We start from the raw sequence: 21,441 nt of genomic DNA on the forward strand, positions 1-21,441 counted from the left end.
TAATTTCTTGTTTAGTTCTCTATTAAACTGGACTAATGCCACACAATCTATTTATGACAATACCTGATCAGAAGGGAGCTGGCACTGGCATTTAGAAACAAAGCTCCCAGAACAGGAGCAAGATGGAGTCAAAACAGGATAAAGAGTATCTTCTGGTGCTCAAAAGAGACTGAAAAATCAGGCTCTGCTCAGGGTAATCATGGTCCTTTTTAGTATCTTAAGCAAGACCTGTCATTTGTATATTTGTTTTCCTCAACAGATAATCTACTGTAGAAGTCATAAAAGCTTGAAAAAAGTCTTAGATAATGCTTATGCTTTAGTACTGTTTTAAAGACACATCTGTGTTCATTTGGCTCTGATGCTGTGCCTCTGGTTCAAACATACACACTGATTAAGTTAAGCAAAGTTCAGGGGTGAGGCAAACAGCCTTTTTCCAAAAAATACTCATGCAGTTTCAGCGTCTTTCTGCACAGATGAGGTAGGGTTGGGGTTGCAAAGTCATGCCTAACCTGGTCTTCAGATTTGTAACCAGTTCATGTGGGAAATGCAAGTGAAACCGCTGAAGCAATGCTGTGAGAAACAGGAACATTTCCATCCGTGCCAGCTGTTCTCCAAGACAATGTCTTCTCCCATGACAGAAAAAACAGACATCATTAATATTTTTAAATCCACAATAGTTACCAAGATTTATGCCTAACATACAGGTGCTATTCAGAAATCCGGAATTTAAAGAACATTAGAGAAAGTTATGTTTATGAGAGGATTTTCTTAAACCCAAAAGAAGAAAAATTAGCACTTTAGCTCTCATAGCCCATTTCTTTCACCTTCTTTTGCGAGGTCATGGACTTTTATAAACTTACTAGTCCCTTTCCCCACTTCGTACATTGCAACAGAGCTTAGGATATGCCATGAAACGTCTAACTTGAGGTGTGGCATTTTGTTCTATAGATCCAGGAGCAACTCATTTTGTTTCACAGGACTAAATATATACTCCTCCCCAGTGAAGGGAAGAGTCTGCAGTACATCTCTCATGGGTCTTGGGATCTGTGTACTTTTTCAAAGCATAAGCAGTTGTTTTGGAGATGAGGTGCAATAAACTAGGAGCCCAGAGAGCTACATTCTATTTTCTTTTTTTCTCCAAATTAATGGTGTTCTTCCCCTCCATGGGTCTCCATTTTTCAATCTACCTGTTACTAACTTCCAGCTCTACAAGTTTTGATTACAAGCCAAAAATGCACAAGCAAAAAAGTTTCAGAAGAAGACAGAGCTTTTCAACAGTTTCTCTCTAGTTACTAAATTAAGTGTTGTTTATTTTGAATAGAAACTGGTATCAGTAACCTCTGATTAAACCATTCTCTCTTGTAAAAATCAATGTTATTTTCTCAGAGTTGGAATATTTAATTGTACAACAGAATGTTTCAGATTAAGATGTTATACATGATGAATCATCATTATACTTTGTCCTAAAGTTATGCCCCTGTGAAAGTTCTCTTACCTAGAGAAAAAGGAATGAAAGCTTCCTTCTTGGCAAAATATCCACTGCTGTCCAGAAATCACTCAGGATAGAATATCTCTGGGTCTCTCCAGTACTTTTCATCAAAGTGTAGAGAATAAATATTTGTAATTATTGTTGTGACTTTAGGAATGGAATAACCATGTACAACTACATCTTCAGAGGTTGCATGGAAATCCCTAATGGCACTATATTACAGAATCTTAAAACTTCATGCAAAACTGCCTCAGTATAAGGCATTTTGCATTTGTCATCCCAAGAAGGCTTCCCACTGGGTCCCATAATTAAATCAATCTCTTTCTGAACTTGTCAGAGAAAAATTGTTCAAGTTATTATACAATTCTTGGATCTAAAGTATTTTCCCTTTGGGGTAAAAAAAAAGGATGACTTATAAGCCAAAGCGTATAGGTATACCCAAATTCAGATTTTTCAATTATCTGGGAGTCCTATTTAAATATATGCCATACATCTTACATTAACAATAGCCAATGTTCTCAGTAACTTTGTTGTGAAAAACACATTGAAAGTGATGAAAATAATAATTAAACAAACCTAGAACTGAAGTAACATCACTTTCAGCAAGGAAAACGGTGGACAAATTTGAATTAAAAAAAAAGTGGGGGTTCAGGTCCCAGCTCTGTCATTTCCAAGGGCTGAGCTTGGCCAAGTCAGCCACACAGCCTTTTCTCTTACTTATAAAATTGGCATAAGACCTACCGCTGAGGTTTTCACATGAATTGAGTAATAGATTTGAAGACTCTAGAACTATTAAATATTTTTCTTCTTGGCTAGGAGAGCAGGAATTTCTAAATAAAATGCTTTGTAAACAACAGTGAGAAGAAAGCAGGGGTTGCAGTACTAATATCAGACAAAATAGACTTCAAAACAAAGAAAGTAACAAGAGATAAAGAAGGATACTACATAATGATAAAGGGCTCAGTCCAAAAGAGGATATAACCATTCTAAATATATATGCACCCAATACAGGAGCACCAGCATATGTGAAGCAAATACTAACAGAACTAAAGAGGGAAATAGACTGCAATGCATTCATTGTAGGAGACTTCAACACACCACTCACCCCAAAGGATAGATCCACCGGGCAGAAAATAAGTAAGGACACACAGGCACTGAACAACACACTAGAACAGATGGACGTAACAGACATCTATAGAACTCTACATCCAAAAGCAACAGGATATACATTCTTCTCAAGTGCACATGGAACATTCTCCAGAATAGACCACATACTAGCTCACAAAAAGAGCCTCAGTAAATTCCAAAATATTGAAATTCTACCAACCAATTTTTCAGCACAAAGGTATAAAAGTAGAAATTAATTCTACAAAGAAAACAAAAAGGCTCACAAACACATGGAGGCTTAACAACATGCTACTAAATAATCAATGGATCAATGAACAAATCAAAATAGAGATCAAGGAATATATAGAAACAAATGACAACAACAACACTAAGCCCCAACTTTTGTGGGATGCAGAGAAAGCAGTCTTAAGAGGAAAGTATATAGCAATCCAGGCACACTTGAAGAAGGAAGAACAATCCCAAATGAATAGTCTAACATCACAATTATCGAAATTGGAAAAAGAAGAACAAATGAGGCCTAAAGTCAGCAGAAGGAGGGACATAATAAAGATCAGAGAAGAAATAAACAAAATTGAGAAGAATAAAACAATAGCAAAAATCAATGAAACCAAGAGCTGGTTCTTTGAGAAAATAAACAAAATAGATAAGCCTCTAGCCAAACTTATTAAGAGAAAAAGAGAATCAACACAAATCAACATAATCAGAAATGAGAATGTAAAAATCACGACAGACTCCACAGAAATACAAAGAATTATTAAAGACTACTATGAAAACCTATATGCCAACAAGCTGGAAAACCTAGAAGAAATGGACAACTTCCTAGAAAAATACAACCTCCCAAGACTGACCAAGGAAGAAACACAACAGTTAAACAAACCAATTACGAGCAAAGAAATTGAAACGGTAATCAAAAAACTACCCAAGAACAAAACCCCGGGGCCGGACGGATTTACCTCGGAATTTTATCAGACACACAGAGAAGACATAATACCCATTCTCCTTAAAGTGTTCCAAAAAATAGAAGAAGAGGGAATACTCCCAAACTCATTCTATGAAGCCAACATCACCCTAATACCAAAACCAGGCAAAGACCCCACCAAAAAAGAAAATTACAGACCAATATCCCTGATGAATGTAGATGCAAAAATACTCAATAAAATATTAGCAAACAGAATTCAACAGTATATCAAAAGGATCATACACCATGACAAAGTGGGGTTCATCCAAGGGATGCAAGGATGGTACAACATTCGAAAATCCATCAACATCATCCACCACATCAACAAAAAGAAAGACAAAAACCACATGACAATCTCCATAGATGCTGAAAAAGCATTTGACAAAATTCAACATCCATTCATGATAAAAACTCTCAGCAAAATGGGAATAGAGGGCAAGTACCTCAACATAATAATAAAGGCCATATATGATAAACCCACAGCCAGCATTATACTGAACAGCGAGAAGCTGAAAGCATTTCCTCTGAGATCGGGAACAAGACAGGGATGCCCACTTTCCCCACTGCTATTTAACATAGTACTGGAGGTCCGAGCCATGGCAATCAGACAAAACAAAGAAATACAAGGAATCCAGATTGGTAAAGAAGAAGTTAAACTGTCCCTATTTGCAGATGATATGATACTGTACATAAAAAACCCTAAAGACTCCACTCCAAAACTATTAGAACTGATATCGGAATACAGCAAAGTTGCAGGATACAAAATTAACACACAGAAATCTGTAGCTTTCCTATACACTAACAATGAATCAATAGAAAGAGAAATCAGGAAAACAATTCCATTCACCACTGCATCAAAAAGAATAAAATACCTAGGAATAAACCTAACCAAAGAAGTGAAAGACTTATACTCTGAAAACTACAAGTCACTCTTAAGAGAAATTAAAGGGGACACTAATAAATGGAAACTCATCCCATGCTCATGGCTAGGAAGAATTAATATCGTCAAAATGGCGATCCTGCCCAAAGCAATATACAGATTTGATGCAATCCCTATCAAATTACCAGCAACATTCTTCAATGAATTGGAACAAATAATTCAAAAATTCATATGGAAACACCAAAGACCCCGAATAGCCAAAGCAATCCTGAAAAAGAAGAATAAAGTAGGGGGGATCTCACTCCCCAACTTCAAGCTCTACTACAAAGCCATAGTAATCAAGACAATTTGGTACTGGCACAAGAACAGAGCCACAGACCAGTGGAACAGATTAGAGACTCCAGAAATTAACCCAAACAAATATGGTCAATTAATATTTGATAAAGGAGCCATGGACATACAATGGCGAAATGACAGTCTCTTCAACAGATGGTGTTGGCAAAACTGGACAGCTACGTGTAGGAGAATGAAACGGGACCATTGTCTAACCCCATATACAAAGGTAAACTCAAAATGGATCAAAGACCTGAATGTAAGTCATGAAACCATTAAACTCTTGGAAAAAAACATAGGCAAAACCCTCTTAGACATAAACATGAGTGACCTCTTCTTGAACATATCTCCCCGGGCAAGGAAAACAACAGCAAAAATGAGCAAGTGGGACTACATTAAGCTGAAAAGCTTCTGTACAGCGAAAGACACCATCAATAGAACAAAAAGGGACCCTACAGTATGGGAGAATATATTTGAAAATGACAGATCCGATAAAGGGTTGACGTCCAGAATATATAAAGAGCTCACACGCCTCAACAAACAAAAAACAAATAACCCAATTAAAAAATGGGCAGAGGAACTGAACAGACAGTTCTCTAAAAAAGAAGTACAGACGGCCAACAGACACATGAAAAGATGCTCCACATCGCTAATTATCAGAGAAATGCAAATTAAAACTACAATGAGGTATCACCTCACACCAGTAAGGATAGCTGCCATCCAAAAGACAAACAACAACAAATGTTGGCGAGGCTGTGGAGAAAGGGGAACCCTCCTACACTGCTGGTGGGAATGTAAATTAGTTCAACCATTGTGGAAAGCAGTTTGGAGGTTCATCAAAATGCTCAAAACAGACCTACCATTTGACCCAGGAATTCCACTCCTAGGAATTTACCCTAAGAACGCAGCAATCAAGTTTGAGAAAGACAGATGCACCCCTTTGTTTATCGCAGCACTATTTACAATAGCCAAGAATTGGAAGCAACCTAAATGTCCATCGGTAGATGAATGGATAAAGAAGATGTGGTACATATACACAATGGAATACTACTCAGCCATAAGAAGTGGAAAAATCCAACCATTTGCAGCAACATGGATGGAGCTGGAGAGTATTATGCTCAGTGAAATAAGCCAAGTGGAGAAAGAGAAATACCAAATGATTTCACTCATCTGAGGAGTATAAGAACAAAAGAAAAACTGAAGGAACAAAACAGCTGTGGAATTACAGAACCCAAAAATGGACTAACAGGTACGAAAGGGAAAGGAACTGGGGAGGATGGGTGGGCAGGGAGGGATAAGGGGGGGGAGAAGAAGAGGGGTATAAAGATTAGCATGCATGGAGGGAGGGAGAAAGGGGAGGGTGGGCTGCACAACACGGAGAGGACAAGTAGGGATTCTACAACATTTTGCTAAGTTGATGGACAGTAACCGTAATGTGGTTGTTAGGGGGGACCTGATATAGGGGAGAGCATAGTAAACATAGTACTCTTCATGTAAGTGTAGATTAAAGATTAAAAAAGAAAGAAAGAAAGAAAGAAAGAAAGAAAGAAAGAAAGAAAGAAAGAAAGAAAGAAAGAAAGAAAGAAAGAAAGAAAGAAGAAAGAAAGAAGAAAGAAAGAAAGAAAGAAAGAAAGAAAGAAAGAAAGAAAGAAAGAAAGAAAGAAAGAAAGAAAGAAAGAAAGAAAGAAAGAAAAAGAAAGAAAGAAAGAAAAGGGGGATTACTCCTTGATAGGATAAAACTATTGGTAAATCAATGATCAACGCATGCTTTAAATATCCTTAATGTTGATCACTTAAAGGGTGTCAGATGATCAGCTATGGAGGTACTCTTTTCTGATAATATTCGTTTCTCTTAATAAAAAAAAAAAAAAGTCCCTGTTTGCTGACCTCCAATGAGTTCTGCACAGTGGTATAGAGGGCATGTCAAAGTTTGTTTGGGCAAAGGGTCTGTTTGTTTCTATGCAGAAGATCAAGGCCTAGCTTGGATACCCAGAAAAGGAACTAAGATACGATATAAGGAGGAGCTTCCGGCATCAGCACTCTCTGGAGGACTCGTGCTGGGGGATGATCATCAAAAAGCCTCCACAGGGATCCGGGCGATGCTGCGGTTGTGGCTGCGTCCACCCCACCGTTTCCTGGACTTGCGATTGGAATGAGGAGGGAGATGTCTAGGCTGGCATGTGCATACAGTGAGACAACGAATTTGACCGGATCTGTACTGTTGGAACTCAACCAGGAGTTGGGAGGGGTGCAAGTTGTAGCACTCCAAAATCTTATGACTATAGACTATCTATGGTTAAAAGAACATATGGGATGTGAACAGATCCCAGAAATGGGCTGCTTTAATTTGTCTGATTTTTCTCAGACTGTTCAAGTACAGTAGGAAAATATGCATCATATCATAGACAAATTTTCACAAATGCCTAAGGTGCCTAACTGGTTTTCTTGGCTTCACTGGAGATGGATGGTAATTATAGATTTGCTTTGTTTATGTCACCGTATTCCTATTATGTTAATATGTGTGTGCAAATTAGTAGTTTAAAACCTATACATACTTAAGGTACTCTATAAGAAGATATGTCAAAGAAATAATCAATCCTCCCATGTTTTCTTCCATATGCTACCTCTATAGCTTTTCTTCTTCCTTCCTAATTACAACCCTTAAATAGAATTCGTGCCTCATATCGAATTTACTGAGTATCATAATTCCTCCAGGTGGCAAAGATACCTCGAGACAAGTGCTGGGCATAGAAGCCACAGGGCATAAATCTGCAAAGAAGTAAAAAGCTAACCTTTTCAAACAATATGGCTTCTCTCTCACTTACCAACTTTACATTTCCCTGTATGGCCCCGGAAGATGACTGGTTAGCCAGAGACGGGTAAGATTCCTCAAGGGAGGAACAACCTAAGGCAGGCACAGTCGCAGGGGGGCCATCAGGTGAGAAATTGGGGATCAACAGAGGTGAGGCTCAGAACCTCATCCCCCCTGCTTTGAGAGAAATCTTCTGCATCCGTGGATGTTTTGCTGCCCTTGTCTAGCTTGGATTAATACTTAGTCCATAGGCACACACCTGATCATCTACATTTGCCCTCTTAAAGCACTAAACTATGTTTTCTTCCTTTATGTTGCATCTACCTACCACTTCAGCATTTTATTAAAAATAAAAATAATAATAATAATAAAGGGAGAAATGTGGGATCAACATATAAATCAAGTATAAAAATCAAACGAGTATTCATATTTGACCTGATTGTTTATAGTTCATAATGCGTGATCAAAACCGAAAGTTTCTGTGATGAATGCCCTTGTACTGTTCACCATGTAAGAATTTATTCACTATGTAAGAATTCGTTCACCATGTAAGAACTTGTTCGTTATGCTTCAGAAGATTGGAGACTGACGAGAATTAGGCTTGAGATGGATTAATGATTGTACATTGAGCATTGACCCCCCTATACTGAATTTTATTGTTGTTAACAACCATTTGATCAATAAATATGAGAGGTGCCCTCTCAAAAAAAAAAAAAAAAACAGAAAAAAAAAATGCTTTGTACATGGCCAAAGACTAAAACATGTCTTAGCCTTAAATGTAAGTTAGAGATCAAGAATATCCTCACCTTGAACGTGAGGATAAAGGGTCATGAAGTTAACTGCCCACTGCAGCACATTGGTTGTCGTTTCAGTTCTAGCTATGATGATTTCACCCACGGAGAAAATCAGGTTTTCTTGGAAAAAGTAGATGACGGGTCATTTTTACCTCAATCCATCTCATCTAAATAAGCATCAACAAAATGCTGAGGTAACTGAGGCTTTCTGTTGATGGAAGATTTTTCAATAAGCCTGGAGAGAAAATCATAGACCATAGCTGCGTTTTTGAACAGCCATTGATGTTTTCCAAAAGGTAGTACGCCAATCCACGGAAAGGCATTATGCAGGAAGACCGAGGTGCTGGCAGCTAGTTCCACATTGTCGCTAAATAACTCAATCATATGCTGAAAGTCAGTGTCTTCCTAAGTGAATCATTCTCCATAAATGATCAGATTGGTAATGTTTGAAACAGCATTTGTTATTAATTGTTTCAAGTCAAAAGGTCTACCTTTGTAGGTTTCAATAGCATCAATGAAAAATTTGGTTTCTTCTAAGATTTTGGATTCAAAAGACTTCTGGCCATATACAAAATAGCAAAAACTGTTTACAGTTAATCTGTGATCAACCCGTCCTCGGCCATATCTGGAATTGAGTAAGCCTGAGAAAAAAAAGATTACAAACCTATAACCCTGTATCTAACAGCTGAAAATGAAAATGCTATGGAGTGGGGAAAAAAGAAAAAAGATGGTTAATCTTTCTTAGTCATTCTCTAAGTCATCTTTCTTTCAAATTAAAACTAGACCTAGTCTTCTCTGCTACTCATTAGCCATAGAATATTATAAAGATAAAACTTACCTACTTTTCATCTGGGTACAGGCAGAAAAGATCTGTAATTCTCCTGCCACATGAAACTGGACAGTCTTGTGTAATTCAACCTGGGTGAACCAGGCCTGGGTAACTTGATTGTCTATTTTGCAAAAGATAAATGGCTGCATGTTCCATGGGCAAAATTTTATCCTGGAGTAAACAAACACCTGAAAACCATTCTTCTAGGATTAGAAATTTGGATTTTAGAATAAAAATTTCTTCCTGTTAAAGGCATATGTTACTTAACAAGATAACTTTGGCAGAGGGCAAGGGTGGCCTGAATGAGGTATCAATGTGGTAGAAATACTCAAGCCAGAAGAGGGACAGTATGGATTGCATGTTTGTGTCCCCACAAAAGTCCTACATTAAAGTCTAACCCCCAATATAACTTTAGGACGTGAGGCCTTTGAGGGGTAAATAGGTCATGAGTAGGTAATTAGGTAGCTAGGCAGAGCCCTCATAAATGTGTAAGTGTCCTTATAAGAAGGAACAGGAAAAGAGAAATTGCTCTAGGCCATATGAGGATACAGGAAGAAGGAAGCTACCTACAAACCAAAGAGTAGATAGAGTCTTTACAGACATCAGATCTGCTGTGCCTTGATTTTGGATTTTCCAGCCTCCACATATTGAGGGATAAATATTTGTTTAAGTCACTCAAACTAAGAAGGAGGGCAAACATGAAAAACTTCTAATTTGATACTATTTGCCTTAAAATTTCAGAGCTTCTACAGTATATTCTGCTGTTCTGATGTGGCTACTATAAAATATTTTCCCATTAAATTAACTATCAAGGAAAAACCCAACATCTTTGGCATATGTATTTATTTAACATGTATTTTACTCAAAATTTCATAACTGGTACAAATATGTACTTTTGAAATATGTCATGTTCTCTTGTCTACATGAGGTACCTATGTAATTACATTCTAACAACTTCTGTGCAACAAGTTTTAAATTTGGAGCTTATAATGAAGTTAGCCATATATAAGGAGGTCTTTAGTGCTGTGCAGCTATTTTATATTGCCATAGTCCATTCTCTTTTCCATACTCCCAAATGACCATTCAACAAATACTCATTTAACATGTATTTATGGAGGCACTACTGTGTTCTAGGCAGTTAAGTATCACAGATACATGAGTGAACAAGAGAGGCAAAGATCCTTGCTCTCTTACATACCAGTGAGGAGAGGCACACAAATAAACAGCAAGGAAGGAGACATAGGGTGGTCAGGGAAAGCCTCCCTAAGCAGTAAGTAAAGACACAGGAGAGGAGAGATTGAGTCTAGTAGATATCTGGGGAAAGGTCACTGCTAGTAGAGGGAACAGCTTTAGTGCAAGGCACTGAGATGAGAGGAATCCCTAGAGAAAAGTAGGCTTATGGGCTGCGTGTACAAGAAGGTACACAGGGGCTTTGTTATAATCCTACAGAGGGCAACCTGTATGCCCAGGCATGAGCTAAGCTCATACAAGGGCAACTTTTCTTCCAAAGAGTGGGCTAGTGGTGGCTTTGATTTCCCAGTTCCAAGTTTAGTGCATATGTATGTTGAAATTAGATATATAATTTTCTACCTATTTTTCTGTTTTTTGAAAATCTTAATTTGAATACTTATTTTATTTTTACAACAAAAATGGTATAAACTATAAACTTATAGCTCTGAAATATATATTATACTTTATTCCAAATATAACTCCGATCACATCACCTTTCATTTTCATAATTTCTTTAAAGACCTTCTATTGTAATTGTGGCCTAATTATTATTTAGAAGTGTATTTAAGAGGCCAGAGATTTGTGTTTTATTTATATGATTGCTTTCAAGTATCATTATACTCTGGCCAGAGAATTTGTTCTTAAAATTAGTGTTTGCATTAGTTGATTTGCTTTGCAATTTAAGTGGTTAATTTTATTTTTTTCCTTTCAATCAATGTTTTTATTTTTAAGATATTATAAGCAAGATATTGTTAAAATTTTATTTGAAATTATACTGTGATGCTCTCATTAAATTACAGAGAGTTTGGACACCATTATTGTAAAAACTTTTATGCTCTTAAGTATTAAAGCCATTGTATCTAACTTCACCATTCTATTGTAGGCTTCCTGTTGCTTTCTTTTCACTAATTCTGTTAACTTTCAGCCTTTCTCCCTGTTGAATATGGGATCATCAAATACTGATCAACATTAAACCTTACAGAATCCTAGTCCTTTACACAAATCCTACAATTCTTCATTTACCTATCATGTAGATGAGTAGTTAAGAATGGCTGCTTTGGGTTCCATAAGTTTATTATGTATTTACAAAATATGTCACCAAATATTTAAGACTGGCTTTCAAAACACTTTTGATTCAAATGTGTGTGCATGTGTGTGTATTCCTAACTTGTTTCACAAGACCTGCAGATATTATTAAATGCTAATTCTTTAAAATATTATTTACTATATTTATTAGAACTGGATCACAACAGGAAGATTAGCATGTAGTGGTCTAAAAAGGAGTGTAATGCAGCTGAACAGCCCTCAAATATTAGGTTTTGTAGGCAAAATTAATTATTTCCTATTAATCAGTACAATAGAATCCAAACTCTATGTATTAAATTTATATAAAATAAGGAATGTGATTTAAAATAGTTTAGTAAATCACTAAATAGGTGACAATAAACATACCTCCCATTTTTGTCATCTTCATGAATAAAGGAAGGCACGGTCTGTCTGCAAAAATTTCACTTTGATGAATAAGGCATTCCTTTACTACATCATAGCCATTTAAAACAACAGTTGATATACCTCCAAGATCTAAACTGAAGATCTTTGAGAAGAAAAGAAAAACAACATTTAAATAGAAAAATGTATGGAGAAATATAACAATGGAAATCCACATATACTAAGCCCAACTCTTCTATTATGTCACTTCCCTGAAAATGCAAGCGGTTGGAGAGCCTTCTCTCTACTACATAATACATACATCTCTACATGATTTCATTACACATTCGGTGCTTGAAGATGTATAAGTATAATGGAAAGAGTACTGGATTCATGAGGCCTGGGTTCTAGTTTGAGCGTTGTCATTAAATATACATAGGACCCTGGGATAATCTTTAATCTTTTTGGGTGCCAAAGTTGCCATAGAAAATGTGATAGTTGATTTAGACGCTCTTGAAGGTTCGTTCCAACTCAAACATCCAATGATATCTAGGAATATCTTTTCATTTCTAAGATGAATGAGGAAGCAGCACCATCTACACGCCACTTTTAACTGTAGGTTTAGATAGTGGAGGGGACTGTCAAAGGCCTGAGAGGCTACTCTGAAGTATAAACACATTGTAACTAGGCTCATTTGGTTTTGGGCCCCTGAATTCCATGAAGTTAACTTGGAGAACCCCAAGGAAATCTGACCATGGAGAAAAGACATTCACCTTATAGGCACAGGTGGCTGTCCCTCAGCTGAGGAGAAGGCAAGGCAGAATATCTGTCCTATGCCGTATTGGAGCTGATCATGTGTTTCACTTCAGGTTCACTTACAATGTCACAACTCTTGCAGTCTATTCTATTTAGCCCAAGATAAGGGCCTAGTCCAGTGAGGGAACAATGCTACCCTATCAGTGGGATGCAAAGATAGCTTGTCCCCATCCGCTCAAGGGTTAGCTGAGAGCTTATTAGAACTAAAGTACTGAATCCAGCCTTGTTTCTGTGCAAACAAGTTAAGTAAATTTAGCCATGGTGTACTCATTTGGGAAAAACAAAACAGGAAGGCATAACACTACAGGAGTTCAACAGAAGTAGTAACAGCAGCAAAAGTGATGAAGACCTCCAAGTTGTGACAGAATCAACCAGCTGAGCAATGGAGTATTTGGCATAAGGATGGGCCTTAACTCAGCTGTTGGTATATCCAGAATCTTGAAGAAACATGGACTGCTTATGACAAGCAGTGGTATTAGTTGAAAGTGGCAGTGTAATAGCGCAAAGGGATAGATACCAGCTAAGCAGAGGTAGGTCTCCTTCAGTTTCCTAAGCAGGAATGGAACGATCTTTTCCAAGAAGTGTAATTTTAGCAGCTGTAAAGGAAAAAAATTCATCCTCCTGTGTTTTTCCTTTACTTGCAATACTCTACTACAAGACTGCTGATTCCAGATATGTGGAGTTTACATATCAAGCAATTCTGAGACACCAGTTAGGTGACCTGCAATTTACCTCAATTCTTTCAACAACTACCCAGAGATAGTGTCTTCCTGGGAAAAGTATCTGATCCTACAGGCTAAGGTCACAGTGCCAAATGCGTGCTCCTTCACTTCAGGTGCCAACTGCAAGTCCAGGTCATTACCTATGATTCTGACTAACAGGCTATAAATCAGAGGTCCCATGACTGACTCCTCAGGTTTCTTTAATTTGCTGGAATGGCTTGTAGAACTCAGGAAAATATTTTACTTACTACATTACCAGTTTATCATAGGAGGATATGTTAAAAAAAATAAAATTCAACCAAGTAAATTTGAAGATCTAATTGGCTTTATTAAGTAGTTCATGAATTCAGCAGTATCCCATCTTGCTAGTAGAGATGCTCCAAGGAGTTCTACCAAATGGAAGGTTTTTATAAACAGGAGGTCAGGGCAAGAAGTTATTAACAAAAGAAAAGGGACTATTTCAGGCCTGATCATTTTCCATTAAGGGGATGTACAGGTGGTCTTATCATGCAGATTACCTCATCTTCTTCAGAGGGAATGGAGGGCTCACGTGACAGATTACCTCATTGATGTTGACCAGAAAATTCGTGATGGACATCTCTGGGGGAGGTTAAAATTGCAATTAGGTTAGGTGTTAAACCCTGGTTTGGTGACATGGCCTTGCAGAAGTAACTATTTTAGGCCTGTAGTTTCTTTCTTTCTTTCTTTCTTTCTTTCTTTCTTTTTCTTTCTTTCTTTCTTTCTTTCTTTCTTTCTTTCTTTCTTTCTTTCTTTCTTTCTTTCTTTCTTTCTTTCTTTCTTTCTTTCTTTCTTTCTTTCTTTCTTTCTTTCTTTCTTTCTTTCTTTCTTTCTTTCTTTCTTTCTTTCTTTTTTTCTTTTTTTCTTTCTTTCTTTCTTTCTTTCTTTCTTTCTTTCTTTCTTTCTTTCTTTCTTTCTTTCTTTCTTTCTTTCTTTCTTTCTTTCTTTCCTTCTTCTTTCTTTCTTTTTTCTTTCTTTCCTTCTTTTTTTCTTTTTTTTCTTTCTTCCTTCTTCTTCCTTTCTTTCTTTCTTCCTTCCTTTCTTTCTTCCTTTCTTTCTTCCTTCCTTTCTTTCTTTCTTCCTTTCTTTCTTCCTTTCTTTCTTTCTTTCCTTCTTTCTTTCCTTCTTTCTTTCTTTCTTTTCTTTCTTTCTTTTCTTTCTTTCTTTCTTTCTTTCTTCTTTTCTTTCTTTCTTTCTTTCTTTCTTTCTTTCTTTCTTTCTTTCTTTCTTTCTTTCTTTCTTTCTTTCTTTCTTTCTTTCCTTTCCTTCTTTCTTTCCTTCTTTCTTTCTTCTTTCTTTCTTTCTTTCTTTTCTTTCTTTCTTTTCTTTCTTTCTTTCTTTCTTCTTTTCTTTCCTTCTTTCCTTCTTTCCTTCTTTCTTTCTTTCCTTCTTTCCTTCTTTCCTTCTTTCCTTCTTTCTTTCTTTCTTTCTTTCTTTCTTTCTTTCTTTCTTTCTTTCCTTCTTTCTTTCTTTCTTTCTTTCTTTCTTTCTTTCTTTCTTTCTTTCTTTCTTTCTTTCTTCTTTCTTTCTTTCTTTCTTTCTTTCTTTCTTTCTTTCTTTCTTTCTTTCTTTCTTTCCTTCTTTCTTTCCTTTCTTTCTTTCTTTCTTTCTTTCTTTCTTTCTTTCTTTCTTTCTTTCTTTCTTTCTTTCTTTTCTTCTTTCTTTTCTTTTCTTCTTTCTTCTTTCTTTCTTTCTTTCTTTCTTTCTTTCTCTCTCTTTCTCTCTCTCTCTCTCTCTCTTTCTTTCTTTCTTTCTTTCTTTCTTTCTTTCTTTTCTTTCCTTCTTTCCTTCTTTCCTTCCTTCTTTCCTTCTTTCCTTTTCTTTCTTTCTTTCTTTCTTTCTTTCTTTCTTTCTTTCTTTCTTTCTTTCTTTTTCTTTCTTTCTTTCTTTCTTTCTTTCTTTCTTTTCCTTTATTTTCTTTTCTTTCTTTTCTTTCTTTCTTTTTATCATATATCTTTGGCCATTTGCATTCCTTCCACTCTGAAATATCTTTTCATAGCACCATACCGATTTCCTACCAGCTTTTTTTCTTTATTAGAGTATCATTGATACATGATCTTATAACAGTTTCACATACACAACACAGTGGTTCAACACTCACCCATATTATCAAGACCTCACTTGCAGTCATCAATGTAGTAAGATGTTGCAGAGTCAGTAATTGTATTCTCCATGCTGTACTGCCTTCCCCGTGACCTACCTATATTGTGATTGTGAATCATACTGCCCCTTAATCCCATTTCCCTCCCCACCTCCCCTCCCCCAACCCAAACTTTTGGTAAACCGCTACTTCCTTCTCCTTGTCTGTGAGTCTACTGCTTTTTTGTTCCTTCTGTTTTGCTTTTTAAAAAATTCATTTTATTATCATTAATCTACAATTACATGAAGAACATTATGGTTACTAGACTACCCCCTTCACCAAGTTCCCCCCCACAAACCCCATTACAGTCACTATCCATCAGTGTAGTAAGATGCTGTAGAATCACTACTTGTCTTCTCTGTGTTGCACAGCCCTCCCCGTGCCCCCACCACATTATAAATGCTAATCATAAGGGTCCCTTTCTTTTCCTCTGCCCTTATCCCTCCCTTACCACCCCTCCTGCCCAGTCCCTTTCCCTTTGGTAACCGTTAGTCCATTCTTGAGTTCTGCGATTCTGCTGCTGTTTTGTTCCTTCAGTTTTTCTTTGTTCTTATACTCCACATATGAGTGAAATCATTTGGTACTTGTCTTTCTCTGCCTGGCTTATTTCACTGAGCATAATACCCTGTAGCTCAATCCATGTTGTTGCAAATGGTAGGATTTTTTTTCTTCTTATGGCTGAATAATATTCCATTGTGTATATGTACCACATCTTCTTTATCCATTCATCTATTGATGGACACTTAGGTTGCTTCCATTTCTTGGCTATTGTAAATAGTGCTGCGATAAACAAAGGGGTGCATATGTCTTTTTCAAACTAGGCTGCTGCATTCTTAGGGTAAATTCCTAGAAGTGGAATTCCTGGGTCAAATGGTATTTCTATTTTGAGCATTCTGAGGAACCTCTATACTGCTTTCCACAATGGTTGAACTAATTTGCATTCCCACCAGCAGTGTAGAAGGGTTCCCCTTTCTCCACAACCTCGCCAACATTTGTTGTTGTTTGTGTTTTGGATGGTGGTTATCCTTACTGGTGTGAGGTGATATCTCATTGTGGTTTTAATTTGCATTTCTCTGATGACAAGCGATGTGGAGCATCTTTTCATGTGTCTGTTGGCCATCTGAATTTCTTCTTTGGAGAACTGTCTATTCAGCTCCTCTGCCCATTCTTTAATTGGGTTATTTGCTTTCTGTTTATTGAGGTGCATGTGCTCTTTATATATTTTGGATGTCAACCCTTTATCAGATCTGTCATTTATGAATATATTCTCCCATACTGTAGGGTACCTTTTTATTCTATTGATGATGTCCTTTGCTGTACAGAAGCTTTTCAGCTTGGTATAGCCCCACTTGTTCATTATTGCTTTTGTTTCCCTTGCCCAGGGAGATATGTTCATGAAGAAGTCACTAATGTTTATATCCAAGAGATTTTTGCCTATATTTTTTTCTAAGAGTTTTATGGTTTCATGACTTACATTCAGGTCTTTGATCCATTTTGAATTTACTTTTGTGTATGGGATTAGACAATGATCCAGTTTCATTCTCTTACATGTAGCTGTCCAGTTTTGCCAGTACCATCTGTTGAAGAGACTGTCATTTCCCCATTGTATGTCCATGGCTCCTTTATCATATATTAATTGACCATATATGTTTGGGTTAATGTCTGGAGTCTGTATTCTGTTCCACTGGTCTGTGGCTCTGTTCTTGTGCCAGTACCAAACTGTCTTGATTAGTATGGCTTTGTAGTAGAACTTGAAGTTGGGGGGTGAGATCCTCCACACTTTATTCTTTCTTCTCAGGATTTCTTTGGCTATTCAGGGTCTTTGGTGTTTCCATATGAATTTTTGAACTATTTGTTCCAGTTTGTTGAACAAATGCTGTTGGTAATTTGATAGGGATTGCATCAAATCTGTATATTGCTTTAGGCAGGATGGCCATTTTGATTATATTAATTCTTCCTATCCAAGAGCATGGGATGAGTTTCCATTTGTTAGTGTCCTCTTTAATTTCTCTTACGAGTGTCTTATAGTTTTCAGGGTATAGGTCTTTCACTTCCTTGGTAAGGTTTATTCCTAAGTATTTTATTCTTTTTGATGCAATTGTGAATGGAATTGTTTTCCTGATTTCTCAATTAGTTCATTGTTAGTGTATAGGAAAGCCACAGATTTCTGTGTGTTAATTTTATATCCTGCAACTTTGCTGTATTCTGATATCAGTTCTAGTAGTTTTGGAGTGGAGTCTTTAGGGTTTTTTATGTACAATATCATGTCATCTGCAAATAGTGACAGTTTAACTTCTTCTTTACCAATCTGGATTCCTTGTATTTCTTTGTTTTGTCTAATTGCCGTGGCTCGAACCTCCAGTACTGTGTTGAATAACAGTGGGGAGAATGGTCATCCCTGTCTTGTTCCCGATTGCAGAGGAAAACCTTTCATCTTTTCACTGTTCAGTATGATGTTAGCTGTGGGTTTATCATATATGGCCTTTATTATGTTGAGGTACCTCCTGTCTATATCCATTTTGTTGAGAGTTTTTATCATGAATGGATTTTGAATTTTGTCGAATGCTTTTTCAGCATCTATGGAGATGATCATGTGGTTTTTGTCCTTCTTTTTGTTTATGTGGTGGTTGATGTTGATGGATTTTCGGATGTTGTACCATCCCTGCATCCCTTGGATGAATCCCACTTGGTCATGGTTTATGATCCTTTTGATGTATTTTTGAATCCAGTTTGCTAATATTTTATTGAGTATTTTTGCATCTACATTCATCAGGGATATTGGTCTGTAATTTTCTTTTTTTGTGGGGTCTTTGCCTGGTTTTGGTATTAGGGTGATGTTGACTTCATAGAATGAGTTTGGGAGTATTCCCTCCTCTTCTATATTTTGGAAAACTTTAAGGACAATGGATATTATATCTTCTCTGTATGTCTGATAAAATTCCAAGGTAAATCCATCTGGCCTGGGGGTTTTGTTCTTTGGGTGGTTTTTTGATTACCGCTTTAATTTCTTTGCTGATAATTGGTTTGCTTAGATTTTGTGTTTCTTCCTGGTCAGTCTTGGAAGGTTGTATTTTTCTAGGAAGTTGTCCAGTTCTAGATTTTCCAGCTTGTTAGCATATAGGTTTTCATAGTAGTCTCTAATAATTCTTTGTATTTCTGTTGGGTCCGTCGTGATATTTCCTTTCTCATTTCTGATTCTGTTGATGTGTGTTGATTCTCTTTTTCTCTTAGTAAGTCTGGCCAGGGGCTTATCTATTTTGTTTATTTTCTCAAAGAACCAGCTCTTGGTTTCATTGATTTTTTCTATTGTTTTGTTCTTTTAAATTTTGTTTATTTCTTCTCTGTTCTTTATTATTTCCCTCCTGCTGACTTTAGGCCTCGTTTGTTCTTCTTTTTCCAATTTTGATAATTGTGACATTAGACTATTCATTTGGGTTTGTTCTTCCTTCTTTAAATATGTCTGGATTGCTATATACTTTCTCTTAAGATTGCTTTCGCTGTGTCCCACAGAAGTTGGAGCTTTTTGTTGTTGTTGTCCTTAATTTCCATATATTGCTGGATCTCAATTTTAATTTGGTCGTTGATCCATTGACTATTTAGGAGCATGTTGTTAAGCCTCCATGTGTTTGTGAGCATTTCTGCTTTCTTTGTACAATTTATTTCTAGTTTTATACCTTTGTGGTCTGAAAGGTTGGTTGGTAGAATTTCAATCTTTTTGAATTTACTGAGGCTCTTTTTGTGGCCTCATATGTGGTCTATTCTGGAGAATGTTCCATGTGCACTTGAGAAGAATGTGTATCCTGTTGCTTTTTGGTGTAGAGTTCTATAGATGTCTATTAGGTCCATCTGTTCTATTCTGTTGTTCAATGCCTCTGTGTCCTTACTTATTTTCTGTCTGGTGGATCTGTCCTTTGGAGTGAATGGTGTGTTGAAGTCTCCTAAAATGAATGCATTGCAGTCTGTTTCCTCCTTTAGTTCTGTTAGTATTTGTTTCACATATGCTGGTGCTCCTGTGTTGAGTGCATATATATTTATAATGGTTATATCCTCTTGTTGGACTGAGCCCTTTATCATTATGTAATGTCCTTCTTTATCTCTTTTTACTTTCTTTGTTTTGAAGTCTGTTTTGTCTGATACTAGTACTGCAACACCTGCTTTTTTCTCCCTATTGTTTGCATGAAATATCTTTTTCCATCCCTTGACTTTTAGTCTGTGCATGTCTTCGGGTTTGACATGAGTCTCTTGTTAGCAGCATATAGATGGGTCTTGTTTTTTAATCCATTCAGTGACTCTATGTCTTTTGATTGGTGCATTCAGTCCATTTACATTTAGGGTGATTATCGATAGGTGTGTACTAATTGCCATTTCAGGTTTTAGATTTGTGGTTACCAAAGTTTCCAGCTTACTTTCGTTACTATCTAAGAGTCTGACTTAACTCACTTAGTATGCTGTTACAAACACTATCTAAAGGTTCTTTTCTGTTTCTCCTCCTTTTTTTCCTCCTGCATTCTTTATATATTAGGTATCAAATTCTGTCCTTTTTGTCTATGCCTTGATTGACTTTGAGTATAGTTAATTTAATTTTCCATTTACTTAGTAATTAGCTGTTCTACTTTCTTCATTGTGGTTTTATTACCTCTGGTGACAGCTATTCAACCTTAGGAACACTTCCATCTATAGCAGTTCCTCCAAAATAGACTATAGAGATGGTTTGTAGGAGGTAAATTCTCTCAATTTTTGCTTATCTGCAAATTGTTTAATCACTCCTTCAAATTTAAATGGTAATCTTGCTTTATAAATTAATTTTGGTTCCAGGCCCTTCTGCTTCATGGCATTAAATATTTAATGCCATTCCCTTCTGGCCTGTAAGGTTTCTGCTGAGAAGTCTGTTGTTAGCCTTTTGGGCATTCCTTTGTATGTGACCTTATTTCTGCCTCTGGCTGCTTTTAACAGTCTGTCCTTATCCTTGATCTCTCCCATTTTAATTACTATGTGTCTTGGTGTTGTCTTCCTTGCATCCCTTGTGTTGGGAGATGTGTGGTTCTCCATGGCCTGACAGACTATGTCCTTCCCCAGGTTGGGGAAGTTTTCAGCAACTACCTCCTCAAAGACAGTTTCTATCCCTTTCTCTCTCTCTTCTTCTTCTGGTATCCCTATAATGCAAATATTGTTCTGCTTGGATTGGTCACACAGTTCTCTCAATATTCTTTCATTCTTAGAGATCCTTTTTTCTCTCTATGCCTCAGCTTCTTTGTATTCCTCTTCTCTAGTTTGTATTTCATTTATTGTCTCCTCCATCGTATCCAACCTGCTTTTAGGATCCTCCATCATGCTCTTCAATGATTGTATCTCTGACCTGAATTCATTCCTGAGTTCTTTGATGTCTTTCCATACCTTCATTAGAATGTTGATAATTTTTATGTTGAACTCCCTTTCAGGAAGGGTCATGAGGCCCATATCATTTAAACCTTTCTCAGGAGTTGTATTAATAATTTTTCTCTGGACAAGATTCATTTGGTGTTCATGTTTGTATATGGCGCCCTCTAGTGTCCAGAAGCTCTATTCTGGAGCTGCTGGGCCCCTGAAGCTATGTCAGGGGTTGCAGTGGAGTGGTACTGGTGCCTGGGGGGAGGAAAGAGCTGTTCCCCGCCTCCCGGCTGCTGTGCCTGTCTCCACTGCCTGAGCCAGCGGGCCGAGCACACAGACATAATTTTTTGTCCCAGAGCAGCTGAATATGGATCCCTGCTTTCCACAAGTGGCCTAAATCCCAGTCTACCCAGGAACTCTGCCTGTATTAACTTTCCAACCCAGTAGTCATGTGAGTCTCATGAAAGCACCATGAAATGTAGTTTGTGTTCCTCCTC

The 21,441-nt window shown here is 37.0% G+C and overlaps 1 pseudogene; it reads right to left on the reverse strand.

Moving 5' to 3' along the window:
* Nucleotides 1-454: 454 nt before the first annotated feature.
* LOC118966902 (vitamin D 25-hydroxylase-like) lies at nt 455-12,044 on the reverse strand (annotated as a pseudogene).
* Between the last annotated feature and the right edge of the window lie 9,397 nt (nt 12,045-21,441).

Source organism: Manis javanica, chromosome 11, assembly GCF_040802235.1.
Source record: "Manis javanica isolate MJ-LG chromosome 11, MJ_LKY, whole genome shotgun sequence".
Taxonomy (NCBI): domain Eukaryota; kingdom Metazoa; phylum Chordata; class Mammalia; order Pholidota; family Manidae; genus Manis; species Manis javanica.